We start from the raw sequence: 12,308 nt of genomic DNA, 5'->3' as shown, positions 1-12,308 counted from the left end.
GATATCACTATGGTGAGTAGTTCCACTGAAATAACTGGCCAGTGTGCTGGCTCTATGTTTTTTTGTATATTCTAGGTCAAGGCTTGCACACAAAATTGTGAAATGAATACCATATTGCCCGAATTAATGAAATAAAAATAATCTTGCCAGATACACTTTGTTTCTTAACTTTTTTTTTTTAACAAATTTTTATTTCAGAAAGTGAATGTTAAGAAGCATATTTTCTGTTCATAAAAATGATTGTTTATCATCAAATAAACAACAAGACTTAGTTGAAGATATGAAGCTTAATGGAATTCAAGCAAAAGGGCATTATTTTGATTGATTTCATAGCAAGATAAAGAAATCAGAAAAGTTTTTTAAGTGGGCAATTAGAGAGAAATATTATGCGAATAAAATTCATCAGAAACCCAATGTTCTATATATTTTGTACTTTTATAAAAACTATATTTTATTAGGTTCTGCTTTGATCCAGGTTACTTTTTCCTTGTTAGTGAGTAGTTAGGCAGTATTTTTGTTCTTAAGGAAGATAAGTGAGTATCATGCTATAAATATGATAAAAAAGAGTCGCTAATCTGAGATAACAAGATATTATTGGGACAAATCTTCTGACCAAGTTTCACGAAGATCGGAAAATAAATGTGGCCTCTAGAGTGTTAACAAGGTTTTACTATAGCCATATATAGCCATTTAAGGAAAAATGCCCCGCCCCTGGTGGCCATGTTTTTTTAAAGCAACCATAACCATTTTCAAAATAACCAAGATATCATTGGGACAAATCTTCTGACCAAGTTTCATGATGATCGGAAAATAAATGTGACCTCTAGAGTGTTAACAAGGTTTAACTAAAGCCATATAAGGAAAATAGCCCTGCCCCTGTGGTGGCCATGTTTTTCAACCAACCGGCATCATTTTTGAACTCGTCCAAGATATTATTGGGATGAATCTTCTGACCGAGTTTCATGAAGATCGGACTATAAATGTGGCCTCTAGAGTGTTAACAAAATTTTACTATAGCCTTATATAGCCATATAAGGAAAAATGCCCCGCCCCTTGGCAGCCATGTTATTCAAGCAAACGTAACCATTTTCAAACTCATCCAAGATATCATTAAGAAAAATCTTCGGACCGAATTTCATCAAGATTGGACAATAAATGTGGCCTCTAGAGTGTTAACAAGGTTTTACTATAGCCATATAAGGAAAAATGCCCCGCCCCCTGGCGGCCATGTTTTTCAACCAACCGGCATCATTTTCGAACTCGTCCAAGATATTATTGGGATGAATCTTCTGACAAAGTTTCATTAAGATTGGACAATAAATGTGGCCTCTAGAGTGTTAACTAGATTTTACTATAGCCATATATAGCCATATAAGGAAAAATGCCCCGCCCCATGGCAGCCATGTTTTTCAGGCAAAGCTTACCATTTTTGAACTCATCAAAGATATCAGTTGGACAAATCTTCTGAGCAAGTTTCATGAAGATTGGAAAATAAATGTGGCCTCTAGAGTGTTAACAAGGTTTTAATATAGCCATATAAGGAAAAATGCCCTGCCCCCTGGCAGCCATGTTTTTCAACCAACCAGCATCATTTTCGAACTTATCCAAGATATTATTGGGATGAATCTTCTGACTAAGTTTCATGAAGATCCGACGATAAATGTGGCCTCTAGAGTGTTAACAAGATTTTACTATAGCCATAAATATCCATATAAGGTAAAATGCCCCGCCCCTTTGCAGCCATGTTTTTCAAGCAAACGTAATTATTTTCGAACTCATCCAAGATATCATTGAAACCAATCTTCTTACCAAATTTCATGAAGATTGGACAATTCATGTGGCCTCTAGAGAGTGAACAAGGCAAATGTTGACGCCGCAAAACGGACAACGCACGACACACAACAGACGACGTCAAAAGGCAATCACAAAAGCTAACCATGAGCACGTTGTGCTCAGGTGAGCTAAAAATGTAATGATTAATGTAATGATTTATGAAGAGATTAAGAAAATAATTCATGAAATGATTGATTAAATGATAAATGAAACAATTAATGAAATGATAAAATTTTAAATAGCTGTGTTAATTTTATGCGAGACAAACATTTCGCTCTACATGAATAATGTCAGAAGCTTTTCAACTTTATTTGAAAAACATTAGCTTTAAGCCAGTACATTTGTGTAGGTACATATCTATATCAAATTCATACAAGAGGGCCTGAAAGGCCCAAAATCGCTCACCTGATATTCAAAGGAACTGACCTGTTCTGTGCAGCCCAAGATGTCATTAGAACAAAATGTTCTTACCAACTTTTATGACTAGTGAACACCCTGGCAGCCACGTTTTTCAACTGACCAGAACCATTTTCATACACATCCAAGATATCATTTAAACAAATATACTGACAAAGTTTCATGAAAATTCATAAGTCCATATAAGGAAAAATGCCCCGCCCACTGGTGGTCATGTTTTTCAAGCAACTTTCGAACTTGTCCAAAATATCATTGGGACAAATCTTCTGACAAAGTTTCATGATGATCGTACAATAAATATGGCTTCTAGAGTGTTAACAAGGTTTAACTATAGCTATATAAGGAAAAATGCCATGCCCTCTTGGTGGCCATGTTTTTCCACCAACCGGAACCATTTTCGAACTCATCCAAGATATCATTGGGACGAGTCATCTGACCAAGTTTCATGATGATCGGACAATAAATGTAGCCTCTAGAGTGTTAACAAGGTTTTACTAAAGCATGATACATAGCCATATTAGGAAAAATGCCCTGCTTTCTGGTGACCATGTTTTTTAAGCAACCAGAACCATTTTCGAACTCATCCAAGATTTCATTAGGACAAATCTTCTGACCAAGTTTCATGAAGATCGGAAAATAAATGTGGCCTCTAGAGTGTTAACAAAGTTTTACTATAGCCATTTAAGGAAAAATGCACTGCCCCCTGGCAGCCATGTTTTCAACCAACCAGCATCATTTTTGAACTCGTCCAAGATATTATTGGGGTGAATCTTCTGACCAAGTTTCATGAAGATCGGACCATAAATGTGGCCTCTAGAGTGTTAACAAGATTTTACTATAGCCATATATCATACATGCCAGACATCCCGATCTCGGCGGGTCAGTCCAGCTTTTGGGCTCTTTGTCCCGGCATCCCGATATGAGACGATTTGTCCCGACATTGGTTAAAAAAAATATAAGGTCTATAAGTTCCCAATAATATTCGCTTTTCGAGCTCTTTCTGGCTAAAACTTATCATCGCTAATCCCTTTATTGCCCCCAATTAACAACCCACTTCTACTACTCGAGTGCACCAGTGTTGTTTTTGACACCTTATCAGCGATTTATCGGCAACTTATTGATTCAATCAGCATTCACACCATGGTGTTTTTATGATAGGGGACGCAAATTGCTATCGAAAGATGTATCGTACAGAAATTAACGCCACCTGCGTTTGTATTTCATGGCCCAATCAAGTCCAATACTTTTATCCTGTGTATTATACAACCTAAGGTTTATAAATCCTGTTAAAACACCAATTTTGTACATCAAACAAATTGAATGATGACCAATATACATTGATGTTTCTCACAAATTACCTTTCGTTTTTGACTGATTTTCAGAAAATAGTTTGTACATATTGCATCAATCTTAATTTAGAGTCAATTTACGATTGGTTGAATAAGAACAGTGCTTGATGCACTCACACCGTTTCACGCGATTTACATATGTTCAAGGGGATATCCCTGTACCAATTGGATGTCAAATCGAGGCATACGGGGATACCCCTCATTTTAATTTATGGAGTGTGTTTACTTGGAAAATGGAGAACATCTATGTTGACGAAATTCTGAACACACATTTATCGTCAAGATCGGGCAGAAATTTAGAGTTTTTGTAAGTAATATACTGACTATTGAGTATATAGAAAAGGTGTAATGATTGATCATTTTAGGTGTCCCGCTTTTTGGTAAAATGTCCCGACAATTTTATATGGAAAGTCCCGATATAGACTTAAAAAATTCTGGCATGTATGCCATAAATAGCCATATAAGGAGAAATGCCACGCCCCTTGGCAGCCATGTTTTTCAAGCAAACATAACCATTTTTGAATTCATCCAAGATATCATTGACACAAATATTCTGACCAAATTTCATGAAGATTGGACAATAAATAAAGCCTCTAGAGTGTTCACAAGGTTTTACTATAGCCATATAAAGCCATATAAGGAAAAATGCCCCACCCCTTGGCAGCCATGTTTTTCAAGCAAACGTAACCATTTTGAACTCATCCAAGATATCATTGAGACCAATCTTTCGACCAAATTTCATGAAGATTGGACAATAAATGTGGCCTCTAGAGTGTTAACAAGGTTTTACAATAGCTATATAAGGAAAAATGCCCTGCCCCTTGGAAGTCATTTTTTTCACCGATCTGGACCATTTTCCAACTCATCCGAGATATCAATGAAACCAATATTTTGACCAAGTTTCATGATGATTGGGCACAAATTGTGACTTCTTGAGTGTCCACAAGGTTTCTCTATAGCCATATAAGGAATACTGCCCCGCCCACTGGTGGCCATGTTTTTTAACGGACCGGAACCATTTTTGAACTCGACCAAAATATCGTGTAGACAAACATTTTGACAAAGTTACATGAAGATTGGGCATCAAATGTGACTTCTACAGTGTTCACAAGGTTTTCCTTTTTTTTTTGACCTACTGACCTAGTTTTTGACCCAGCATGAGCCAGTTGCGAACTCAGTCTAGGTATTAATGGGACAAATGTTCTGACCAAATTCCATGAGACAATAAATGTGGCCTCTAGAGTGTTTACAAGGCAAAATGTTGACGACGCACGACGGACGATGCACCATGGACAAAAGGTGATCACAAAAGCTCACCATGAGCACATTGTGCTCAGGTGAGCTACCAAAAAAGCACATTCTTATTTGTTTCATTATAAATCAACAGCATTTTAAAACAAGCTAATTTATTTGTATTCTCATAAAAGCTGTCAAAATCATCCACGATTTCTTCAGTAAAGTGCATTACTTTGCATTTTTATGACGTTAATTCGCATATTATGTCTTTAACTAATATAGGCGTTTCACATGACAATCTCAGAAAATTATGGCAAACTGTCACAGAAAATAAACAAGAGGGCCATGATGGCCCTGAATCGCTCACCTGACTCATTAAGATCAGATGAAAACTATGACCTCTATTGTCTACACAATGTTTTTCTATGATTTGACCTAGTGACCTAGTTCCTGACTCTAGATGACCCAAATACAATCCCAATCCAGATTTCATCAAGATAAACATTCTGACCACAGTTCATAAATATTGGATGAAAACTGTGACCTCTATTGTCAACACAAGGTTTTTCTATTTATTTGACCTAGATTTTTACCCCAGATGACCCAAATACAATCCCACCCAGATTTCATCAAGAATTCTGACCAAATTTCATAAAGGTTGGATGAAAACTGTGATCTCTAATGTCTACACAAGGTTTTTCTATTATTTGACCTAGTGACCTAGTTTTTGACCCCAGATGACCCAAATAAAATCCCAACCCAGATTTCATGAAGATAAACATTCTGACCATATTTCATAAAGATTGGATGAAAACTGTGACCTCTATTGTCTACAGAAGGTTGTTCTATTATTTACCTAGTGACCTTGTTTTTGACCCCAGATGACCCAAATACAAGCCCAAACCGGATTTCATCAAGATAAACATTTTGACCAAATTTCATCAAGATTGGATGCAAACTGTGACCTCTACTGTCTACACAAACAAATTGTTGACGGACGGACGCACGGACACACGCAGGCACGCACAACGGACGCCGGACATCACACGATCACATAAGCTCACCGTGTCACTTCATGACAGGTGACCTAAAAATATGTGTCGGAGATAAACATGAACAGTTGTGGTTAAAATCCCATAGAAACAAGGGCTGTTTGTAAAACATGCATGCCCCCCTATATGGGCTATAAGTTGTAGTAGCAGCCATTGTGTGAATACGTTTTTTGTCACTGTGAATGGTGGTGGTGGTGGTGGTGGTGGTGGTGGTGTAGTAGTAGTAGTAGTAGTAGTAGTAGTAGTAGTAGTAGTAGTAGTAGTAGTAGTAGTAGTAATAGTAGTTGTAGTAGTAGTAGTAGTAGTAGTAGTAGTAGTAGTAGTAGTAGTAGTAGTAGTAGTAGAAGTAGTAGTAGTAGTAGTAGTAGTAGTAGTAGTAGTAGTAGTAGTAGTAGTAGTAGTAGTAGTAGTAGTAGTCGTAGTAGTAGTGGTAGTAGTAGTAGTAGTAGTAGTAGTAGTCGTAGTAGTAGTAGTAGTAGTGGTAGTAGTAGTAGTAGTAGTAGTAGTAGTAGTAGTAGTAGTGGTGGTGGTGGTGGTGGTGGTGGTGGTGGTGGTGGTGGTGGTGGTGGTGGTGGTGGTGGTGGTGGTGGTGGTGGTGGTGGTGGTGGTGGTGGTGGTGGTGGTGGTGGTGGTGGTGGTGTGTGGTGGTGTCGTGTAGTGTAGTAGTAGTAGTAGTAGTAGTAGTAGTAGTAGTAGTAGTAGTAGTAGTAGTAGTAGTAGTAGTAGTCGTAGTAGTAGTAGTAGTAGTAGTAGTAGTAGTAGTAGTAGTAGTAGTAGTAGTAGTAGTAGTAGTAGTAGTAGTAGTAGTAGTAGTAGTAGTAGTAGTAGTAGTAATAGTAGCAGTAGCAGTAGCAGAAGCAGTAGCAGCATTACAAGACCAATACTTAAGAATGATCAAATGGGAAAAGGTAACCTACACTGGCAGTAAATATGGGGCTCATTTACAGGTCAGATTTGGAATCTCTGCTGTAAAATGAGATTTTGAATGAATTAAAGGGAGGCAAATCTGTAATAAAAGAACATGCATAAACCGTAGTTGTTTCCCTTGTTTGAACCATGCTAAATCCTTACAAGTTTGGAAAGAATTGGATGAAAAATTTGGACTTTATTGCATAAACACCATTTTCTCAATTCAAGGGGAGGTAATTCTGTACTTCATGGACCAATAATGCTCATTTTTTGTAGGGTTCGTGTCCTCATTGATATAAAGACACTGTGCAAATTTGGAAAGGATCAGACAAAAAATGTGGAAGATTTTTTTAAGTTTTCACAAAATAGGCAAAAACAAATAAACATGCAAAGTTCAACGAGCTCCTGCGGCCATGTTTTTTGACGAATCAAATTTCTTTGAACAACTTTTTCAGGGGAGCCTTCAAAGGTCATCCATGTGAAATTTTTTGGAAATCTGATGAGCGGTTTCTGACAAGAAGATTTTTAAGGTTTTTACCATATATGGTCATGGCGGCCATCTTGGTCATGTGATCAAATTTTTTTTAACAATTCTTTTGTCCCATGACCTAGGGATGCTCCACATGAAATTTAGTTGAAATTGGCTCAATGGCTTAGTAGAAGAAGATGTTTACAAATTTTTTACAGACGGACGGATGGACGGACGCCGGACGCTGAGTGATCACAATCGCTCACCTCGAGCTATCGCTCAGGTGAGCTAAAAATTAAGACAAAGTCATGTCTTTCATTTACATCTAGGTAAAAATGTCCAAAATGTAATACAATGCAATCTGCATGATATATTATGAATTTGAACTTGTTCTTGTTTTGTTTTTTCAAAAACTTTCCTAAAAGAGTGCTTTTATAATTTATGTTAGCCCAGTTTACGAAAGGATAATGTATAATTATGACAACACTGAGGAAAATAAAAGCTTTTTTCTTTTAGTTTTAATCTTTTTATTTTAGGCATGAAAAGCCTAAGGCCAATATTTGAAACGCTCCCAAGTCCGTTGCCTGGGACAACAACCAGTAATTGGTGTCTATGGGGGAGATCTAAAGAACGCTCCCAAGTCCGTTGCCAGGGACAACAACCAGTAATTGGTGTCTATGGGGGAGATCTAAAGAACGCTCCCAAGTCCGTTGCCAGGGACAACAACCAGTAATTGGTGTCTATGGGGGCGATCTAAAGAACGCTCCCAAGTCTGTTGCCAGGGACAACAACCAGTAATTGGTGTCTATTGGGGAGATCTAAAGAACGCTCCCAAGTAGTTGGGATTGAACCCGTGAACTCCTGGTTGCTAAGCGACACCACAGCCACTACGCCACTGTGACCTCAACTATGAAACTCATCCGTTAAGCAACACATTTAGCACAATCTAACATTTAGCTCAATAATTGTAATAAACACTTTTGGACTATTGGCCCCTGGGCGACCATGTTTTTCAATAAAACGGACCCATTTTCAAACGCATCCAAAGGATATCATTAAAGCAATAGTTCTAACCATGTTTCATGAAGATTGGACTAAAAATGAAGCTTCTAGAGTGTGAACAAGGTTTTACCATAGCCTTTTAAGGACAAATGCCCCGCTCCCTGGCGGCCATGTTTTTAAAAGACCTGAACCATTTTCAAACTCATTCAACCTATAAAGATATCATTAGGACAAATGCCCTGACCAAGTTTCATGAAGATTTGACAATAAATATGTGACATCTAGAGTGTTAACTAGGTTTTACTACAGCCATATAAGGAAAAATGCCTTGCCCCCCGTAAGGCCATGTTTTTCAACTAACCAGAACCATTTTCAAAGATGTCCAAGATATCATTGGGGCAATTCTTCTGACTAAGATCAGACCATGATTTTGGCCTCTACAGTGTTAGAAGGCAAATATTGACGACTGCCGATGGACAAAAGTTGTGCTCAGGTGAGCTAAAAAATGTTATGTTCTTTAAGATAATTTAAGACAGGTGCTGAATTGCTTAACTTAGTTTAATAATTCATTTAAGTATTAATTATTCAAACATACAGAAATATTACTTGATTGATTTACCACTGATGATTTTTCTGTTTAACATCACATAAATTTCTCAACAGCCTATTTTAAAATTAAATGTAACCAACCTAGTAAATAGATAGGGATAATTATGCAGGAACACAAATTTTATTGCTATTTTATGAGGTAGTTAAAATTTTTAAAATGACGATGTTTTTGCATATAAAATGCAAATGGGCGCACTCAATCATTAACAAATGGGCCTACTCAATCATTATAAACTTTCATAATGATCCAATGTCTCTTGAAAACTTGTCAAGCATGTACTCTGATGCAAATATACTGTAAAATAATTATTTTATGTCGGACAAGTTATCTACGAATTTAAGACAAACTCATCAGGACATGACCAACACAAATACCTCATTTTTTGTAATCTAAATCCACAAATTTACGTACACACAAAAAAAGTGATATGTTTTTAAATCACAAAATTTCATACAGATGAAAATAAATGATATAACAGTATTTTATGGTTATAGAAACCATCAGAAATGTTTTATTGCAGATACATTTTCAGACTGTATATAATATAATGTATGTTCTGCAATGGCCTGTATTCACCTTACAGAAAGTTATTTATTTCTCTGTCTAGTTTTTGTTTTCATATTTTTACATGCACATGGTTTTAAACAAGTAATTATTTCTTAAATTACTTTTATTTTTAACCCGTTAGAGCAGACTGAGGAAATCGAAAATTTCTCTCCAGAACACCTTATTTCAGATTTCGAAGGAGCTGTTTAGATGGAGCTATTTCGATGGAGCTGTTTAAATGAAGCTGTTTAGATGGAGCTGTTTAGATGGAGCTATTAAGATGGAGCTATTAAGATAAAGCTGTTTAGATGGCACTGCTAAGATGTTGATCATCTAATAACAGCATCCAGATGTAGGCATTTAACATTAAACTCTTTACCACTTAGATACTTATTTTGACACATTTGTAAGATACGTATTTTGACACATTTGTAGTCCCTTAGAAAGTTTAATTTAATTAAAGAACTTTCTGAGTAGATTAAAGTTTCAAAGGCTTCATTTCCAAACCTTAAGATACTGTCAGATGAGCAGCAAATAGCATAAAACCTGAACAGACTGCCAGTGACTCGCAGGCTGTTCTAGTTTTATGCTGGTTGCAAAATCCATTTTCACTATGTTTCTGATGGGGAAAGGGAACTTCAAGAAACTTACCAATTAAGGGTTTTATTGGCTATTATTACAATATGTTTCTTATGTTCATGGGTTGCATTTTCAGATGAAACTATGGTTTTGTGTAGTATTTTCGAGATTACTGGCACATTTGGCATATATATGTATGGTAAACTAGATATGTGTGAAAGTTATGCCCCTAACAATATGAGTTATGATAGAGACAAATCTACTTTATGAATCGTGTTCTGAGAAAACTGGTCATAATGCAAGTGCGTAAAGTGTCGTCCCAGATTAGCCTGTGCAGTCCGCACAGGCTAATCAGGAATGACACTTTCCACCTAAATTGGATTTTTGCTAAGTAGAGACTTCATTTAAACAAAAAATGTAATGAAAGCGAAAAGTGTCGTCCCTGATTAGCCTGTGCCAATTGCACAGGCTAATCTGGGACGACATATTACGCACATGCATTATGCCCAGTTTTCTCAGAACGCGACTCATATATTCTACAAAAGAACAAAAAGTTTAAGGGCCAGCCAATTTGTTGCAATCATTATTATTTTCTTGCCATCATCTACACTTAAATTTCATTCAACTGTGAAATTTTTCTCCGCAGCAATAAAATAACCTGTGTGCAACATAGTAATCTAAATTGCACTTATTATTAAAGTGCTAGCAAAGGCCATAAATAATGTTCACAAGCGTGATCTAACTGATAGGTCATTAACACTTTCAAGACAATTTATGGCTGAAATGAAGATGTATACCTTTTAATACTGAATCCCTATATAAGATGTTGTAGTCCACTCAGTCAATGTTAATATACATCAGTAAACATACAACATATTAACAAATTTATATGATGCGTTATTAAAGTGGGGTGGTGTGCATGGCTTTTTACTATTGTGGCATTTATTTGACTTGTAGGAAATTAATTTAAATGGTAAGGGGGGGGGGGGGTGTAATCATTTAAATGAAAGAGTAGTAGTATTTCTTCCCTGATACCCAAATTGAGTGATTAGTGCTTTCTTAATTCTGCTAGGGGACATTAATATACAAGGTATGGGGGGGGTCATCATAGACAAGAAATTTCTTACCTGATACCTGAGTTGAGTGATAAGTGCTCTTTATAGAAGCAGTTTAACAGTTCATGCCTTCTTGATGGCAGGTGCCCCACCATAATCTGTCGCCGCGGCAACAGAGTGGGGCGCTGCAGTGGGCTCCACCCCTCACAGACCGTCTGAAAATAGGAAACCAATCATTGTAATACATCAGGCATCAAGCCTATTATATGGTAGGCACAGAAACCTAACACTAGAAATATTGTCCCCTTGTCAGTGGGCTCCACCCCTCACAGATCGACTGCAAGGGATGGTCTGCAAATAGGCTCCGAGGTGAAACATTAAATATAGAAACAAAAGTAATGCTATACATCGGACATTAAGCTAAAGACAAATGTAGGCTCCATCCCTTATAGACGGTCTGCAAACAGGCGAAGTAAAACACTATCCATGAGCCTCGCTAAGGGAAACGGGTCTCATGCACGCGCGTAAAATGTCATCTCAGATTCGCCTGTGCAGGACGATGACGCTTATCTGGGCCGAAACTTTCCGCTTTTAAGATGTTTTTGGTTTAAAGAAGTCTCTTCTAAATAAAAATCCAGTCAAGGAAGAAAGTGTTGTCCTAGAATAGCCTCATGTGCAAAAAATTAACAGCAAGTAAATTTCTAATGGGACATAATAATGTTCAGGCAAAGTTTCATACAAATTGGACAATTAATGTGGCATCAAGAGTGTTAACAAGATAAATGTTGATGATGGATGACTTACGACAAACAGCAGACAAAATGTGATCACAAAAACTAAACATTAGAACATTGTGCTCATGTGAGCTATAAATGGAATGTACGAGGGTGTTTCATTTAATTTTACTTGAAAAATAATTTTTGATAGATTGTAAACTAAAACTATAATTAAGATCTCACACTCGAACAGAATATTAATCTTTTGCTTACAATACTGCTCAGCAATAATTAACAGAAACATATTCTTACTTAACAAAAAAAGCAATTTATAAAAACATAATATTATATAAACATATATTACAACAAGAGTTCCGCGGTCGGAGATGACCGCATTGAAGCCGGATTTTTTATTTAAATGACAGGAAAGTACCTTTCGTGTTTTTGTCAATGCAATACTTAAATTACTGAAATATTGTTCAAAGGTCAAAATGAAATGTAAGTACTTTTCAAGGCATGAGCAAACCTTGTGTTA

General features: G+C 36.7%; 1 protein-coding gene across 3 annotated transcripts in view; it reads right to left on the bottom strand.

Annotated features, from left to right (window-relative positions):
• Positions 1-12,308, bottom strand: part of LOC127857959 (zinc finger protein 236-like) — a 121,815-nt gene that overhangs the window by 12,465 nt on the left and 97,042 nt on the right. For all 3 annotated transcript variants that reach the window (XM_052394742.1, XM_052394745.1, XM_052394744.1), the window contains exon 4: positions 11,130-11,272. The gene's annotated coding sequence lies outside the window, so the exon portion shown is untranslated. The remainder of the gene's footprint in view (positions 1-11,129; positions 11,273-12,308) is intronic.

Source organism: Dreissena polymorpha, chromosome 14, assembly GCF_020536995.1.
Source record: "Dreissena polymorpha isolate Duluth1 chromosome 14, UMN_Dpol_1.0, whole genome shotgun sequence".
Classification (NCBI taxonomy): Eukaryota; Metazoa; Mollusca; class Bivalvia; order Myida; family Dreissenidae; genus Dreissena; species Dreissena polymorpha.
Note: the sequence above shows the minus strand (reverse complement) of the source record. Positions and strands in the feature narration are given on the sequence as shown.